We start from the raw sequence: 15847 nt of genomic DNA, 5'->3' as shown, positions 1-15847 counted from the left end.
TAGGGGCTTCCCTGGTGGCGCAGTGGTTGAGAATCTGCCTGCTAATGCCGGGGACATGGGTTCAAGCCCTGGTCTGGGATGATCCCACATGCCGTGGAGCAATTAGGCCCATGAGCCACAACTACTGAGCCTGCGCGTCTGGAGCCTGTGCTCCGCAACAAGAGAGGCCGCGATAGTGAGAGGCCCGTGCACCGTGATGAAGAGTGGCCCCTGCTTGCCGCAACTGGAGAAAGCCCTCGCACAGAAACGAAGACCCAACACAGCAAAAATAAATAAGTTAATTAATAAACTTCTACCCCCAACATCTTAAAAAAAAAAAGTGTTTAGAAAGAAAAAAATAAGACTTTGAAAAAAAGAGAAAAAGAGTAACTCGACTTTAGAGACAGCAGCTGGCGGGGGCGGGGGGCAGACCTGGGAAGGTTAGGTTTTGACTGACCAGTCCAGCCTGGAAGGACTCGGAGTTCTAGAGAAAGTGGCAGGAAGAGCTCCAGGCAGAGGGAACAGCATGTGTAAAGGCCCGGAGGCTGGAAAGAACACACCAGGTTTGAGGACCGGAGGCTTGAAGAAGTAAAGCTGGAAATAGAATCAGGGGCCAGAATCTGCAAGGCAGGGCTTGAGAGCTGTACTAAGGAGCTTAGATTTTAGCTGAAATGCAGGAGAAAGCCAGAGAAAGATTTTAAACAGGGAAGAAAAGTGATCCAATGCCTCCGTCTTTTTTAATCCTCAGGCTTTTCAGGGGGTAAATTTATTGAAGTTCATAAGTTTAGTAAAGTCCACTTATTGTAAGTGTTCAGCTCAATAAATTTTAACAATGTGAAGATCTCTAACCAGCACCCAGATCAAGAAACTGAACATCACCCCAAGCCCAGAATCTCCCCTCATGTCCCATTCCATTCACTTATCCACCCCCGTCACATGCTGAAGATGGCTCCTAGTGGCTTGTGAGTTATGAGGATTAAATTTTCAGGAATTTATGAACTGGTTGTTAAACACAGCAACTATCAAAAAATTATATAAACTTCTAATTAAATGAATTACATTAAAAGGAAAGGTAAGAAATTCTAGGAAATGCAAATTAATGAATAGTGACAGAAAGCAGATCAGTGTATCCTGGAGACGGGGGCGGGCAGGGAGGGAAGGAGGAAGGGGTCACACAGGGGCATCAGGAAATTTGGGGGTTGGTGGATATGTTCATTATCTTGATTGTGGTGATGGTTTTGTGGGTGTATATGCAGATATCAAAACTTAGACTGTATGCTTAATCATGTGTAGTTTACTTTATGTCAATTATACTTCAACAGAACTGTCAAAAAGAAAAACTGATTGGAACATAGCTTGCTAAATATTTGTTCATAAGCTGAATAAATATAGATAGACTAGGAGGGTTCAAGAATGGTAGAAATCGGGCTTCCCTGGTGGCGCAGTGGTTAAGAATCCGCCTGCCAATGCAGGGGACATGGGTTCAAGCACCGGCCCGGGAAGATCCCACATGCCTCATAGCAACTAAGCCCGTGCACCATAGCTACTGAGCCTGCACTCTAGAGCCTGTGAGGCACAGCTACTGAGCCCACGTGCCACAACTACCGAAGCCTGCACGCCTAGAGCCCGGGCTCCACAACAAGAGAAGTCACTGCAGTGAGAAGCCTGCGCACCACAACGAAGAGTAGCCCCCGCTCACCACAACTAGAGAAAGCCGGTGCGCAGCAACGAAGACCCAACACAGCCAAAAGTAAATAAATAAAATAAATAAATCTATAAAAAAAAAGAATGGTGGAAATCAAGAGGGTATTTGGACATTTGACATCATTTCAGTCCTATGTCTTAGAAGACATTAGCTGCTGGGGCTTTCAAATTTGCATGTGAGTGAGGTGCTGGACAGATCATTTAGTACCCAGAAAAAGGTAATAAATATTCAAAATTCCCCACTTCCTAAGCATTCTAATACATTTTATTAGTATTTATGCTCTTGGGGTTATTTACATCTGTCCAGTGGAAATTCCACATAATGTTATGCTACAATATAGCTTTTCCCAACTCTGCATTAAATGACATTGCATTAGTAGCTTGAAATTGGCCGAGATAGAAGTATTTACACAGGGAAAACAGTCAATACTAGAAATCTTGGCTTTCTTTTTCTGAGAGACAACTGTTAAACACTCATCTGTCCCCCACCCATCCCTCCCAGAGTAATGGCAACTATACTGGCTTCTAGACCCATAGAAACTTTATACATGGTGCAAACTCTTTTGAACATTTATCTCTTTGGTTCTATCCATACTGTATTTGTGAGACTCATCCAAGTTGTTACGTGGAGTGGATTCACTGAGGGGAGAATGAATAGCAGGGGTACAAGGATGGGAGAGGTGGACACCAGTGAAGAGGTGCTTTTGGCCAGATTTTGCTTTCAGGATAATATCTGAGAAGGGAGTTAGAAAGGTTCCAGAGCTTTGCGATGGAACACAGTGTGGTTGTTGGCCCTGATCCCAATGTCAAGGAGGGTCCCAGCTTCTGGAAACATTCTAAGACCTGGAGTTTTTGGGGAAGAGAAGGGATTGAGGACTGTATGAAAGGTAAAATGTGTCTTGTTTAAAGAGGAGGCAGCTATAAGATTTGTAACCGATAGTTGGAGGATTAGGTGTACAGGAAATAAACATATGGTAAAAGAGACGGGGCTCTTGTAGGCAAGGCAGTTCGCAGACATGAAATTAAGACGCCCATACTTTTGCTGAAAAAGCAGGTATTACTGTGAATCCTTGGTTTCAAAGACTTCTTTAGTTTGAAACAGGGGAAGGTGACTAACACACAAAAAGAGAAAAAGGAGGACTCTTATCTCAGTGGTAAAACCATACTGATAAGACATAGGGAAGAGAAAACCAGGATAAGGATTCCAGGGAGGAAGGGCTGATTATTTTTCAAGGTTCAATATACAAAGCCCTGCATGAGTTGAAAGAAGAGGAAATACTTCCATTCTTTTGTGTTTGTTCATTCATTCATGCATTTAAAATCTATGTTTCCAGCAGTAGGCTCCATGCATTTGGTGGAGAGGCAGCGTCTGAGCCTCGAACTTTGCTTTTAGAGCCAAAGTCTTATATAGGCTGGAAAGGAAAAGACCAGGCATTCAAGAGGGGAGAGAGAGAGAGGGAGAGGGGGAGAGAAGAGGGAAAGGGAGGGGCGGGGCGGGGAGAGAGCAGTACGGAGCAGAGGAAGGAAGCCAGCCCTTCTGCACTTCCTCCCCGCCCTTTCTTCCACAATAGCAATGTGGGAAGGAAGATGTGCTCTGCCCAGGGGGAGAGCATTCTCTTTTATTTCTTAGTTTTTCAACTTACTAGTATTCTAGTGTAGAACTCTCTAGATATCATATAAACTAGTACAAAGATAAGCTCTAAAACTGATCCAGGACCTAAGGCAGCATTTTTACAGTATAATCCCAGAACTCCATAAATCAGAATAACTTTCTGTAGTGGGTCGAACTTAGTCCCATCAAGAAGATATGTCCAGGGCTTCCCTGGTGGCACAGTGGTTGAAAGTCTGCCTGCTGATGCAGGGGACACGGGTTCGTGCCCCGGTCCGGGAAGATCCCACATGCCGCGGAGTGGCTGGGCCTGTGAGCCATGGCCGCTGAGTCTGCGCGTCCGGAGCCTGTGCTCCACAATGGGAGAGGCCACAGCAGTGAGAGGCCCGCGTACCGCCAAAAAAAAAAAAAAGAAGATATGTCCAAGTCCTATCCCCCAGTATCAGTGAATGTGACCCTATTTGGAAATAGCATCTCAGCAGATGAAATTAAATTAAGGATCTCCAGATGAAAGCCTCCTATATTTAGGATGAGTTCTAAATCCAGTTACTGGTATCCCTATAAGAGAAAGAAGAGGGATCTATGAGACACACCTCAGAGGCAAAGGCCATGTGAAGGTGAAGGCAGAGACTGAAGTGATGCTGCCACAAGCCAAGGAATGCCTGGAGCCCACAGAAGCTGGAAGAGGCAAGGAAGGATTCTTCCTTATGTGCCTTTGAGGGGCCCCTCGTCTACCGACCCCTTCAGTTTTGGCCTCCAGAACTGTGAGAGAAAAATTCCTTTTGTTTTCAGACACCGAGTTTTTGGTAATTTGTTAGGGCAGCCCTAGGAAACTATATGCCTTGATGAAAAGGCAAATAATTAGACCCTACCCCAGACTACCGAACGAGAACCATTACAGCAGGCCCAGGACTCTGCATTCTTAAGACCCCCCTCTAAAAGTTGGTATATAAAGCTTGATGGCTGCTGATAAAGAACAAGGGAGTGTGGCTTCTGTCTTTCAGGACTGAAGTGACCCAATATTTCAAGATTTTTTTTTTTTAATGAAAAAGGAAATCCCATAGGCTGCCTGCCATTTTCTTAGCACAGAACCTAGGATTACTAGGCAGAAGTGTGAGATACCCAGATTACTAGTTACTGGAGACATAATTACTTAAGCCCTGACTGTGCAGCAACTGGAGCCACAAGCCTGGAGACCTGGTGGCCGGTCTCATTGTGGGAAACCTCTCAACTGTGTGTGCAGAAACTAATGAGGGAGGAGAGCTGAACGGTCATGGGTTGGTACTGGCAGGTAAACAGAAACCCAGCTGGAGAGGTAATGGAGAATCTGGGAAGCACTGATAACAAACACGACTAACACTTGATGTGGATAAAAGCTGACAGATGAAGGCGGAAGGACCAAGCTACTGAACTCTGTAAAGGATATTTTCCACGCCTTTGAATGTAGGCAAGTAGGAACAGCTGAAATGTGAGAGTCAGAGAAAACAATGGTTAGGTAAACTGATCAGGACCTATGGATGACCCGGGCAAATGACTCTAAATTTTGGTGTTGCCCTCATGCTATCTATATACTTACGCCTTCAAACAGGTATTGTATTCTATTTGGTGGTACAGAGTTAGGTATGGTGATGAATACCAAGAGGAAAGAACCACAGCCTCGAGGAGAAGAGGGAGAGATGGACATGTAAGAAAGAGTTTCAGGAGCACAAAGGAGGAGGAAGTGTTTCTCGGGGTGTCAGGAAGGTTTCAGCAAGGAGTGGCAGCTGAGTGGAGCCCGAAGGTCAAGACAGGCATTCATCAAATGGGGAAAGGAAGGGAGAATGAGCTGTGAGAGCATGACTGCTCATATTTATTGAGCTCATACTTTGGGCCAGAGGATTGAATTTAGACTCAAAGTATTGAGCTCATACTTTGGGTCTAAATTCTTATGTGTATTAATGCATGTAATCCTCACCTGTGAGGTTGGTACAAGGGCTATTCTCATCTTCTGACTGGGGAAACTGAAGCACCAAGAAGCTAAGTGACTTGCCCCAAATCATCCAACTGACAGAGGGTGGAGCCAGGACTTGAGCCCTAAGGTCTTGTTCCAGAGGCTTCCACCTAAACACTGCATGCTGCCCCCTGCTGGTGGGACTGGAGTTACAGGTGGAGAGCAGCAGACTGCAGGAGCTAGAAAGAATCTGGAGGCTGGTGCTCCACTGGGACAAGGTGTCTGCTGCATGGGAAGAAGGCTGGGTTTCACCCTGCAGGGAGTGTGGAGACACTGAAGGCTCGTAAGTAAAACAAAACAAAATAAAACTCAATCAGGCTTTTGGAAGGTAACTTTGGTGGAAGACTATTTTGGGGTGGGAGTGAAGAGAGAAAGTACAGGGACAGCAGCGGGTAAGGAGGCGCCCCTCCAAGGAGAGCTGACGCAAGTCGTAAGCAAGCCAGCGGCCCTGAGGGCAGAGGGGAGGGGGTATTTCTGAGATTCTGATAGAATCCGCCTTCGATTTTAAATGTTGCATTTAGTTCTCAAAAAGTCAAATTAGGGGGGATGAGGAAGCAAGAAGGGTCAATTCTGTACGTTCTAACTTGGTGACTTGGTAAACTGGTGCCAGTGGCGGCGGGGGTGGGGAAGGAAATACCAAAAGGGGAGGAGTTAGTTTATTTGAGAGCAGGAGGAAAGTGGAATATAATTTAGAGTTATATTGCAAAGAGCATTAGATTCTCAGCTAAGCTCACTTGGTTGAATTAGAAAATTGTGCTAGCCAGGCCGTATTGTTTCCATTTTCTATTTTCTTCATATTATGATGGTTTGAGATCTTAAAAACCTTTCTGCCTGGGGGGAGACTGCCCCTCTTGGTGCTAGACAATTATTAGAGATAGCAGAGGACTGAGCTGGGAGCATGCCTTTGATTTACAAACCAACCAACCCAGAGCCACACCTCCTCTAACTGGCCTGCACAGCCCTGAGGACAAAATTCCTTTGCCTTAATTATCCCAGGGCTGGGTGCTAGGCAGCTAGGGACCACCTCTATAGCCTGGAGCCCGCTGAAATTACTCAACTGGCCAACTGTGGACTGTGTACCCCTCCCGGCCTTGCCTTCCCCACGGAAACTCCAGGAAACGCTGTGGCCCAGGCTCTCCCCTCACTCCCGCCCCTTCTGCCTCTTGACCAGCACTGGGGTTTTCCCCTGCGGCCCCGCACGGGGTGCCGTGCCTCCCATTTCTAGGACCTGTGGGTATAATAAACTTGTTTTCCTGAGCCTCTCCTTGTCTCCTCTTGTGGCTGCACCTGACTGATCATCACCTGAAAGAATTAAAAAAACACAGGCAAATTCACCAACTCTGATGCCACAGACTGTGCTATTATCCTTGAGGGGGAGAGATAGAAGAATATAGTTACCTCATTGCAAATCCATCTCTCCTCATGGAAAAACAGTTCGAGGCAGAGATAATACGTAATCCTCATATACTGAAAGCATTTTTTTAGACTATCAACTTTAATTTTGATAAAATAATTTAGCTCCAAAGGGTTTGAATTTAATTTTGTCCATTATTTGGCATCTAGTTAGCATTTAAGTGCACGAGTTGAACCCAGCACTTGAAAACAAGGAGGCAACTCTCTGACAGGCAAACTGGTAAGACTCAAAACCGAAAAAAAGGAGGTTGAGATAACCCAACATATTGCCTGTAAATGCATATGGGGAGGAGGCCTGGGGGCCACCAAAGGCCAAGCAAGGCCCTTCGAGAGTGTGGGGCTGTGTAGGGGAGCGGTCATCAGTACTCAGATGGACCAGTGCTTCTCAGCCTTAGCACTACTGCCATTCTTCAGCCAGATCATTCCCTGTGGGGCTGTCCTGTGCAGTGTACAATTTTAGTAGCATCCCTGGCCAGAAGCAGCCCCACCCCCAACCAGAGTTGTGAGGAGCTGAGATATCTCCAGATGTTGCCAGCTGTGCCAAGGGGAGGGTGCAAAATCCTCCCTCTTTGAGAACCACAGAGAAAGGCTTACATTGGATTCCAGTTTCTGCTACTTATTAGCTGTGTGACCTCAACATGTCCGTCAGCCTCTCAAGCTTCAATACCCCCATTCCTAAAATAAAGAATGCAAGGGGCACATGTGATTTTGTCTGCCAAGGACCCTCTCCTCTAACTGGTTTTCCTTCCACTCCAACCATTTGGTCCCAGTTGGGATGGTCACATTCTTACCATCTACAGCCATTGCTGATTAATCCCAGAATGGGCAGCCAACTTAAACTGGGCCCATCTGAGCCCTTCTCCAGGATTTTTTTTTTTTTTTTTTTTTACTAAAACCAAGAAAGATCTGAAGTCAGGGAGCCTGATTCCTCCACCGCTGTTTTTTTTCTTTCTCAAGATTGCTTTGGCCATTCAGGGTCTTTTGTGTTTCCATACAAATTGTGAGATTTTCTTGTTCTAGTTCTGTGAAACATGCCATTGGTAGTTTGATAGGGATTGCATTGAATCTGTAGATTGCTTTGGGTAGTATAGTCATTTTCACAGTGTTGCTTCTTCCAATCCAAGAACATGGTATATCTCTCCATCTGTTGGTATCATCTGTAATTTCTTTCACCAGTGTCTTATAGCTTTTTGCATGCACGTCTTTTGTCTCCTTAGGTAGGTTTACTCCTAGGTATTTTATTCTTTTTGTTGCAATGGTAAATGGGAGTGTTTCCTTAACTTCTCTTTCAGATTTTTCATCATTAGTGTATAGGAATGCAAGAGACCTCTGTGCATTAATTTTGTATCTTGCTGCTTTACCAAATTCATTGATTAGCTCTAGTAGTTTTCTGGTGGCATCTTTAGGATTCTCTATGTATAGTATCATGTCATCTGCAAACAGTGACAATTCTACTTCTTTTCCAATTTGGATTCCTTTTATTTCTCTTTCTTCCCTGATTGCTGTGGCTAAAACTTCCAAAACTATGTTGAATAACAGTGGTGAGAGTGGGTAACCTTGCCTTGTTCCTGATTTCAGAGGAAATGGTTTCACTTTTTCACCCTTGAGAATGAATGATGGTGGCCATGTGTTGGTGGTATATGGCATTCATTATGTTGCGGTAAGTTCTCTTTATGCCTACTTTCTGGAGAGTTTTTATAATAAATGGGTGTTGAATATTGTTGAAAGCTTTTTCTGCATTTATTGAGATTATCGTATGGTTTTTATCGTTCAGTTTGTTAATATGGACAGGACAGGAATAAAGACACAGATATAGAGAATGGACTTGAGGACACGGGGAGGGGGAAGGGTAAGCTGGGACGAAGTGAGAGAGTGGCATGGACATATATACACTACCAAACGTAAAATAGACAGCTAGTGGGAAGCAGTGGCATAGCACAGGAAGATCAGCTCGGTGCTTTGTGACTACCTAGAGGGGTGGGATAGGGAGGGTGGGAGGGAGACACAAGAGGGAGGGGATATGGGGATGTAAGTATACATATAGCTGATTCACTTTATTATACAGCAGAAACTAACACAACATTGTAAAGCAATTATACACCAATAAATATGTTAAATAAAACGAATAAAAATAAAAATAAAAAACCAACAAAGAGAGTCCCTCTCTGGTGGAAGAAAGCCAAAGAGTTTAATGAAACTCCTAAACAACTGGAAGTCATGTAGTGCACAGAAGAGGCCTGTTTGCAGAAAGAGAGAAGCAAGAGACAATGAGAAGGCAAAGAGGAGCCTTCCCAAGCTCCCCACACTTGCCTCAGCCAGTGTGACTTTGGCTTATGACACCTCAAGAATTTTCATCAATAAAAAAAATCAGTGCCTGTCTCATAAGGTTGTCTTGAAGATGGTCTGTGATGATACAAAGTATGTAGTACAGAGCCTGGCCTGGTCTGTGGTCTGCAAATAGTCACTGTCATGGTTCAGATCATCAGTATCACCCTTATTCTTGTGAACTTGGCATTCCAGAAACTGGACAGCCCGTAGTTCCAACTGTGCTCTTCCACACCTGTGTACTTTGTACCGGGCATACCTCTCCTGTTCCCCACCTTCCTAATCTACTCCTATGTTATCTACAAAACCTTCCTGAGGCCCCTCTCTGAAGACTTCCTAAGCCATTCAGGCAGAGGCAGTCACTTCCCTCTTCACACTCCCTTTTTGTCTCTCAACTGTTCAGATCATACTGGTGTAGGTATCTGGTTAACTGGCTGTCTCCCCACCTGACTGCAGGGAACCCCATACTTCTCTTCTTTGTTTTAATCCTCGGCATCCAACATGGCACTTGGCCCCGCAGGGTCCTGCATCAGTGTTTTGTGCACTGAGAAGAGGACCTGTAGGATCCGGAAGACAGGCCCGCTGAAAGCTCCTCAATCTTCATGTTCCCTGCCTGACATTAAAAAAAAAAAAAAAAAAAAAAAGCACTAACAGATGGGGAATAGTGTGCTTGGAGTCTAGTAAAAGTGGCACCCAAAGAGCCAGGAAGCCTGCTTCCAGCTCTGTGCAAAGACCAGTAGATGTGAAGCCTGTGAGATATACCCAGTAGGAACGGTGAGCTTAGAACATGTCTGTCAGTGTGTGAGAAGACCTAGCACCACCTCTAGCCAAGAAAGGCCCTTTCTCCTGCTTCTCCCACTCTGGTTCTCAGCCTCTGCGATGTAAATGTCCACATCCTCACAGCTACTCAATGGGAGAGAAGTCCCAGCAAGACTGTGTGCACCCGGCTGGCTCTGCCTGGTGGCATTAAGGCCATGCAACTCACTTGCCTCACTCTGACTCCATGCCCAGCAAGGATGCTCCCACGGAGAGTGTCCATATGGGAACACACTGCCCAGCTGACATGAATTTTTAAGTATTGCTTGAAGTTCAACATACCTGGCATGCCCAGAGCTCCTTTCCAAAGGAAAGCCGTGCCAAGTTAATCTGGTGGCACATGGTTTGTGCCACATGTTTGAGTTAAACCTGCTGCCTTGGCCTCTAGTAATTGAATCGATTACCAATGTCCCAACAAAGACACCCACTTATAGGCATCAGGTTGGCCAATCACTTATGAGATGGCTCACTTGAAACTCCGCCCAGTGCAAAAACTCAATATAGAATGGTGACGATGTCCACGGATCAACCTTTGTCTTGGCGTGAAGACACAATGAACAGAGGGAAGTCTGTCCTGCATTCCTGCATGCGGAGAGCCAACTGTTCCTGTTCTCTCCAGGTCTGCGGGATGTGCTGGTCACAGAAGTACTTGATCCATGAGAGCATGTGTCCTTAGCACAATTTTGTGGTCTTCCTCTCTGCATGTTTAGCCTAACATTAAATTCTCATCACCTCAGGGCATCTGGCCTTACATTTTCCATGCACCTAAAAGAGCCTAATGCGCAGCTTGGAAATTATATTTTAGAGAATGATTAATGTTAATCAATCTTGCTGAGCCTGATTGACCCTGGATCCTGAGAAAACTGAAGACTAGATTCTAGGTCATGGCAAGTCCTTGACTCTGTAGCTCAGCTGTCTCTAACTTCAGTTATATTTACTAGATTTGAAATATTTTCACGTGTTAATTAAACCACAAATTTCTATTCCTCAGCTTTTAGTAAGACAGGAAATGGGCAGCCCTCCTCTACTCTGGCTGAAGAGCAACTTGGAATCCGCTTTACTTGATTCTTCCATTGAACTTCAAACTCATATGTCTTTTGGAGTCTGGGAGCAATAGAAGGTGGCTGCCCTGGGGAAAGGGAGAGGAGGGTGAGAAGAGAAAAGGACATGTGTGTTTGGATGAAAAGGAGCATCTAATATCATGGACCAAATAAACAGAAATGCAAACGCACAAGTGGGAGCGTTCCTGCAAAGGAGCAGAAAAACAGAAAATGCAAGAAAGCCCCACTAAGCAAGTTCTCACATTTGTTTAGTCCTTCACAATTTACCAAGCACCTCCATGGGCACTATCTCATTTAGTCCTCCAAGCGACTCTGTGAGCTTTAGTTTATATTTTACACAAAGAAAGTGGAGATCTGAGAGGTTATTCAAGGTCACATGACAGAGACAGAATTTGAACCAGTTGGAAGCCCGGCAAGTTTACTGGATGGATGATTGCCATTCATTTACTGTATGGAGGTTAAGAGCACAAGATTTGCAGTCAAGCAGAACCGTTTTCAACTACAGCTTCTTCATGCGTCAGCTAGCCATGGGACCATGGCAAGTCACTGACTTTTCTGAGTCTCACTGTCCTCAGCTGTAAAATAGGGATAACAATGCTCCATACCCTATGCTGTTGTTGCAAGTAAAAAATGAGATAGTGTATTGAAATTGTTTAATGCTGCACTAGAACACAGTTAAGCACACAATAAATGTGCCTTTTTCCTCCTTCATGTTTTGTAATTATTATTTTAGTAGGAGCAGTAGTAGATACCGAAGTATGTCTCACTCCAAACTCTGTTTATTCCACTGTAACACACTGCATTGTTTTTTTTTCTCTCCCTTTTTCACATATATCTTTTTCTTTCCTTCTCTTCAACACAGTTTTTTTCCCCTTCCTTCCTATCACACATCCATAAAGCCTCTGGCTTTCAGTAAACACACACATACTTGGCTTACTACCTATCTGTTTGTCCCAGTCTTCCTCACTCACATTTACTAAGCACCCCACGACCCAGAGCTGGGATGGGAAGCCCAGCCATGGTCCTTTGCACGAGTCATCCTTTGGAGGAGAGCTTAGCCTTCCAAACACGTGTTTGATTGTTTTTGGTTTGCATGGTCCTGCACCAAGAAAACGGATTTGAGGGTCTCCAGTAGTTAAGCTAATTCAATATAATTTTCCATTTTTGGTGTTTTAGCTGGGATAGAGGTTTCAGGAAGGAGAGAAAGAAAGCTTGGTTAGGTGTATCCAGCTCAACTCCCATGTGCTGCCTTTTACTTCTGATTTAATTCCCCGGATAAAGTGCCCTTTCTGGCAACAAGATGAACATCTTCATCTAGAAGTTTGCCTCACTGGCATATAAAGACTTTTATAACCCCAGTGCTTATCTCTCTCCACCCCCAGCTCCCAGCCCCTGGTAGGGTACAGTGGCAGGCATTGTGTGCTCAACAAGGTTTCACACCCATTGGGAATATGAAACACAGACACTATTTACCCTGCACAGACCTTTCTGCAGACCTGCAGGGCCAGTGCCAAGGTGGCTGCATCACATCTGCTCCCACTGGGCTGCGAGAAAGACTTCCTTACCCAACCTCACTATTCAAACTCCTGAAATAAGACAGGTAGAAACCACTGGCTGGGCAGAAGGCTGATTTCCAGAGCTTCAGGGCAGAGTAGGGCTGTGCTGGCATCTTTTAAGAAGTGGATTCTGAGAAACCTTTCTTCTCCGGTCATTTCTATTTTTAGGACAGTTCCATACCCCGGGAGCCTCTGTTCCCCTTCCTTGCTTGAAGAGGCAACTGAAGAGTTTTCCACTGACTTGTCAAATGTTCTCCTTATAGTATTTATTTGTTTGGATTTATGCAACAGAGGTTTAGTTTTGACTTTTTTCCCCCGCCAGCATATGCAGGTTAGGACAGGAGTGTTAAAAATATTCATACTTGTAACCAAAAACATTCAGTAGCCTTGATTATTTGCACATATACATAAAAAGCAAATTGGCCATTGCCTCTGCCTCTAGACTCTTATTTACCTTAATGTGGACAACTTTGTAGAAGGCCTTGTAACAAACCAAACGAGCCATCGAAAGTGAGCCATTCATTTTAGCTATGAACTTGGATGAACTTTGTTCTGTTGCTTGATATGAAGCAGAGCCCAGGAAACTTAGCAATAGCATTATTCTGTCCCTGGAAATAAAGCACCCACTTTCCCTAGGGGTCAAAGGTTTCGGTCACCCACAAATATACAGTCAAATAATTTTCAATAAATGCACCAAAGCCATTCAAGGGGGAAATAAAAGTCTTTCCAACAGTTGCTGCTAGAACAATCAGATATTCCCATGAGAAAAAAATAGAACCTCAACCCCTACCTCAGTGCTATCCACAAAAATTAATTTGAGGTGGGTCATTGACCTAAAAGGAAAAACTTAAACTATAAAAGCTTTAGAGGAAAATATCTCCCAAACTCAGGATTCTTAGTTCACAGAAAGTAATACCCATGAAAAAATTTTAGTAAATTTCATCAAATTAAAGTTCCATGAGTCCATGAGTTTTTGCTCATGGAAAGGCAATGTTAAGAAAATTAACAGGCAAGCAACAGATTGGAAGGAAACACAACACATATATTTGTCAAAGGACCTGTACCCAAAGTACATAAAGAACTCCAAAAATTCAATAATTAAAAAAAAACAACCCGGGGCTTCCCTGGTGGCGCAGTGGTTGGGAGTCCGCCTGCCAATGCAGGGGACACGAGTTCGTGCCCCGGTCCGGGAGGAGGGCCCGTGAGCCATGGCCGCTGAGCCTGCGCGTTTGGAGCCTGTGCTCCGCAATGGGAGAGGCCACAACAGTGAGAGGCCCGCGTACCGCAAAAAAAACGAACAACAAAAAAAACCCCCCCTGATTTTAAAATGGGCAAGGAACTTGAACAGACACTTTGCACGGAAAGATGTACAAATGACTAATAAGCACATGAAAAAGTGCTTAACATCACTTGTTATCACGAAAATTCAAATTAAAAGTGCAATGAGATATCCACCCACTTCAATGGCTAAAATACTTTAAAATTGACACCACCAAATGTTGGTGAGAATCCAGAGCAACCAGAATCCTCAACTGCTGCTGGAAATGTAGAATAAGTCACCTACTTCAGGAAGGTGTTTGGCCGTTTCTCAGAAAGTAAAACATGTATCTACCCAATGAAACCATTTCCACTCCTATTTGTTTATCCAAGAGAAATGAAAACACATTCACAAATTGTCAATTTCCTTTCTCCATATCTTTACCCATGTCATTCCCTTCTGGAATTCCCTTTTTCCCATCCCATCCCTGATTTCTGCACGTACAAATACTCTGCAGTCTTAATGTCCTGTTTTGAGGAAGCTTGCTGGTTCCCTTCCCTTCTCTTTATCCTCCAGACCTCTTCTGTACTCTTCCTGTGTTTTTCATAGAACATCATTTTTCACATTGGTTACATATGGCATATCGCCAGCCAGTCTCTAAGCTCCTATCCGACCTGATCCCTCTGGTCTGATTTATCTTTGCACAGCACTCAGAGCTTTACAGTACCGAATGAATGACTGAGTGGACACATATTCATCCAATGACACGCTGGACTTATGGTCAGAAGATCTTGGTCCAAATGCTGGCTCTGTCCAATGATGTTGGATAAATTCTCTGATCTTATTTGCCTTTATTTAAGATAAAATAACTTAATGGCTGTGGAAGACTCTTACTTTGGGGGCCTCCCAATGAAGTATGCCACCCAACTTCCATGCCCTTGTATAATCCCTTCACACACTAACTCGAGGCTTGGCCACATGTCTTGCTTTGACCAGTGGAACATTAGCAAGAAAAGTCCTGATGAGCACTGCACATTGGGGCTTATCTTGGATGGCTGGCTCTTGGCAGCCCTGAGCTGCCACGTAAGAAGTCAGACTACACTGCTGGAGAGACCACACACAGAGACCATGTAAGGAGGCCACATGAAAGTAGAGAAACCTTGACACTCCATGGAGAGGAAGAGAAGGCTAGCCATCTCAGAGTCTCAGCTGAGCCTCGACCAGATTGCAGGATGATGAGAGAAAATAAAATGGTTGTTCTTTTAAGCCAGTAGGTTTTTGAGTGATTTGTTTGGAGATGTCACTTGCATCTATCCATTTTTGCTCATGTAAGACAATCTTATAATGCGCATATATGCCAGGCCTGAAACTAAACTTCCTTGAGGGTTAGATACGTCTTATTCATCTTTTTCTCCCCAGTTCCAGCACAGTGCCTGGCATACAGTTGGTGCTCAATAAATGTATGTGGCATTAGCTAAAAGTCTGATGTTTTTGGAATTTGGTTGAAATCTGAAACATTACAGCACCGTCTCACTTAGAACGGTATCTTATCTTTCGTCATAGTTTTCTAGTGAGGAGAAATGTAGAGGTCACTTGATCATATGCCTTTTACGAGGAAACTGCAGCTCAAAGAGGGAAAGGCACTTGCCAGAAGTCACACTGCCAGGGGCACCCTGCACCTGGTCTCCTGGCTTCCAGATGCCATCGGGGGCTCCAGGGAAGAGCCACTGAGACTCCAGCATATCCCACCTCAGAGGCAGTCTTTACAGAGGCCTTTCTGCCTCACTGAAAGAATGTTTTCTTTAATTTGTGCACATTCCTTCTTTCAGTCCCTTCCCCAGATGATGGTACCCTAATCTTAGGGAGGAGACGAAGGCTGGGTGGAAGACCCCAATGCCTGCCGGGAGCTCTCCAAGCCTGGATGCCAGCGCTCCCGCCCAACCCAAACCTGGTTGCACGCAGTGCTCAGCGACCACCAGCGCCCTGCGACCAAACTGGCAAAGCTGCAGCCGCTGCGATGGTCCTGAACGCCTATACCACTTTAAGTGAAACTTTACAAAATTATTTTAATTACCGTGCAGAACTCGTAACCCAGGCACAGTCATATGTTCTCTCCTAGAGCAAATATTCCTGAAA

Source organism: Hyperoodon ampullatus (assembly GCF_949752795.1).
Source record: "Hyperoodon ampullatus genome assembly, chromosome: 19".
NCBI lineage: Eukaryota > Metazoa > Chordata > Mammalia > Artiodactyla > Ziphiidae > Hyperoodon > Hyperoodon ampullatus.
This window is presented reverse-complemented; position numbering follows the sequence as displayed.